Genomic DNA, 3744 nt, shown 5'->3' on the forward strand with positions numbered 1-3744 from the left:
GAGGAACAGCCAAGGAGCCAGGCTACGAGGGCCGCCCATTCGACGCACTTTTTTTTTTAATCTTCCACAAACGAGCGCGCCACTTCGTCTTCATCATTCTCCAGCTGTAACATTATTTCTTCGCTCATGTTTTGTCTCGACTTCGCAAATCGACGTTGACAGACACAGCAATGAATGATTCAGAATCAATTTTGTGCGCGTCGAGGTCCTGATGCGCTGTGGCATCAGGCAACACACAGACGTTTTTCGCAATCACCTTCACCTTAACGCGGATTGCACAAAAAGATGATAACGTTCAATGAGCAAGCAACGTATTCCAAATCATTTTAGTAGAATGAAAGAATTGGAAAGGGCATGGAAAACTTCCTCATTAAAACAGTGTTCCTAGGCTGCATTCGTTTTTTCGAATAACTCGACAGCGCACATTATTTTCATTCCTGTACAGTTTTTTTATTCCTTTGCCACCGCCTAGCGCGGTTGGAATGGTCAAACTCTAAACTAATATGCGGAAAAAACTATTTTTGTTGTTTATTGGCGATATATATGTTGTGCGCAATATAAATGTACCGGGGCCTTCATGCTCGCAGTCTGCACAAAAAACTGTCATTTTTTACCACCGTGTGAATGCCCAAAACTAAAATGCTAACCTCGCGAGTCTTCCGGCTTTTCATTTTCCAGTGATTGCGTCTAGAAAGTACACACATCATATTCGGTCCTTTCTCCAGGTAAACAGACGATGCTGCGCGTAGTTCCTTATGGATAATACAAAAGTACTAGAACAAAAACATCGCTGAGAAAATGGTCATTTGTTCCTTCAACTCGAGGCAACGTTTTCCTTCTCGGCAATGAAAAAGCTACCTTCTAATCCCTAATTTAATGTCACGTGAACATGCTATGGCGACACGATTTCGTTTTTATGCGCGTTCTCACTGACAACTGGATTTGTACTATAGGTTAAGTATAGATGCAGGGATGTAATCGGCGTCCAATACAGGCATATTGGGTCGTGAGTGCTAGTCGGTCTGGGGTATACAAAAGTGGTCGCCCGGTCGTGCTATCATCAGATATAATTGTGCGACAAACGTATGCTCCTGCGACGAAATCTGCATGCATGCCAATAGGCTAAAACCGTAAACACATATAGCTGACCCCCAAAGGTGCGCCGCATATGAGTGCACCGAAAAGACGAATCCAGACAGTGGCTGCAGTATGTGCTTGAATGCATTATAGTAATTGTCGTCCCGTACGTGGTACTCTGTGAGGTCCGAACGATCGGCTGAAATGTTGTCGGAATTAAATGCCGCGGTTTGGCGTCCAGCGCACGTGTATTCAACCATAAAAATGAAGAATTTGTTTTGATTGAATGGTCAATGGAAAATATTCACTTCGGCAGCCATATAAAGCTGCGTTTTTAGGATGGCAATGACAATTGCGAGATTAGGGGACAAAGTGGTCCATCGTGGGCAGTTTTCATACAGGGATAGCTAATACTGAAAAAACACAAGACAAATTGCAATGGTCCATTACAGCCAGTTTAAAAAAACGGAAGGGTCAATGTCGGAAGAACACAGGACACCTTGGTCCATTGGAGCCAGTTTTAAAAACTGAATGGCCAACGACGGCGGAACACAGGACAACTTGGCCCATTGTAGCCATCTTTAAAAAACTGAACATCCAATACTGGAAGAACAGAGGATAACATTGTCCATTGTAGCCATGTTTAAAAACCGGAACCTCCAATGCCGGAAGAACACAGGACAACTTGGTCCATTGTAGCCAGTTTTAAAAATGGAAAACCCAATGAGGGAGGAACGCAGGACATCTTGGCCCATTATAGCCAGTTTTAAGACCCGGTGCGACCATTATGGGTGGAACAACGGCAATCTCGGTCCAATATAGACATTCTGTATGCAAGGCAGTGCTAATATCGGGAACTCACTGTACATCTTGGCCCAAGCTAGCCAGTGCTGGCTACTGGCAGCGCCAACACTGGGAGAGCATTGGCTAGTCAGGGCCGTTGTTGGACATTGGGTTGACTGGCATATCCTATGTTGGGAGCATGCTGGTTAGGCTGGCCCAATCTAGGGCCACTGTTTGCCGTTGTACTTACAACATTGGCCCAATGCTTTGTGCTGCCTGGGAACTTAACAGTGTCGAAACAACGTCAGTAATTATCATTCATTTTATACCGTCAGCCAGAAAATGATCAATTGTGCACTAGAGAAAGGCTTAATACCATGTTAAAGAATCCAGCAGTGAAATTTATGATTCCTGATTGCTTCAGTGTGCATTCTTCTTTGTCCTCTCAGTTAAATAATTTATTAGTGCACCTAGGCCAACGTACAAATGCTATTCAAGAGTGCTCACAATACAAAGATACTTACACAGCACAGCTGCAGCGGTCAGTTAGGCTACTTTAATAACAAGGCAGGTTTTTAACAGCTAACCTGTTCTCCCAGATCCGTAATGCTGCTGATCACATGCAATTACACAAGAAAGTACAGAAGAAAAAGACAGCAGTATTCATTTCTTGTCCAAACTTCAGAATACAGTACTTCAGCAGTTGCTGGAAATGTGGGGTAGCAAATACATAGTAGCAAAAAATTTGCAACATTTTACTAACTCTGCAAAGAAACCACTGTCAAAGGGCACGAGAATTTGCACACACTTTTCTTTGCTGTACACGAAGAGTACACAGGAATCCAGGCCAGTCACACCCATCTGGACTTGCACTTGCATATAATATTTGCTGCTTTTCTTTAACTGTCCGTCACACAACTGCATTTTCGCAGTCTTCAACCTTGAGAGGAACTTTGATTTCTAGTAGCCGTGGTGCACAGCATTTGCACTTCTCAAAACCGTCTGGGCTTGCTCCTAGGAAGCTGTCCTCCCGAGAGAGGAAGAGGACAGTCTCACTAACTTCCAGCTCCACATGGGTATTATTTTGGTCCAGAAAGGCTCGTCGAACTTCGGGCTCGCACAATAGTCCCCGCTTCATAGCAAATGTTTCCCTAACTTTTTTCCCTCCCATTACTGGAGCAGTGAGACTTCGGGCATCATGTGGTTCCATTTTTGTTTGACATGTTTTGACCCAAGTGAACACTCTATGTGCCAGTGATGCTGAATGATGCCCTCCATATATCTATGCCAAAGGAGGCAACCACTTTGAAGTCGTGTGCCTGCTTCTAAGGCTGCAACTTCTTCCTGCGTGTATGGCAACAAAATATCACCCTGTTTACCTCGCTCCAGCCACCTTGCAGGTAGTCCATGCACATCTTCAGGGTCTGAACTTTCAGCTTTCTTTCGTTTTACTGTCATGAAGTTGTTGGCTTCCTGGACATCTGCGAAGCAATCCAATTTGCTGGTTTTAAACTTTCCATGCAGGTTTATGAGGTGCAATGTGGACAAATCCACGACCTCACTTTTCAGCGATGAGTACCCTGCTCTTCTTTTGTGGTGCCTTGGTGCCTTGGTTGTGGTTCCGTAGTCCACATGACATGGCAGTACCATCCCAAGCAGCACACCAGCATTGGTCCAACAATGTTTCACCACTGGAAACGAATGGCATCAATATTGGATTGATATTGGCATTTGGGCATTTTACTACATTCTCCATTCTTGGCACATCTTTCGTTCCAAGACTGGTCCAGTGTTCAACCAAGCTGGAGCCACCATTGTAGGCATATTAGACTTTCCATTCATGCACCATGATTCCTGCCATTACTGTCCAGCATTATACCCTCA

General features: G+C 44.4%; 1 pseudogene; it reads right to left on the reverse strand.

Moving 5' to 3' along the window:
- Positions 1-2510: 2510 nt before the first annotated feature.
- On the reverse strand, positions 2511-3510 carry LOC146172187 (uncharacterized; annotated as a pseudogene).
- Between the last annotated feature and the right edge of the window lie 234 nt (positions 3511-3744).

This window comes from Amblyomma maculatum, unplaced genomic scaffold, assembly GCF_055883805.1.
Source record: "Amblyomma maculatum isolate TAMU_Amacu unplaced genomic scaffold, ASM5588380v1 scaffold_13, whole genome shotgun sequence".
Lineage (NCBI taxonomy): Eukaryota > Metazoa > Arthropoda > Arachnida > Ixodida > Ixodidae > Amblyomma > Amblyomma maculatum.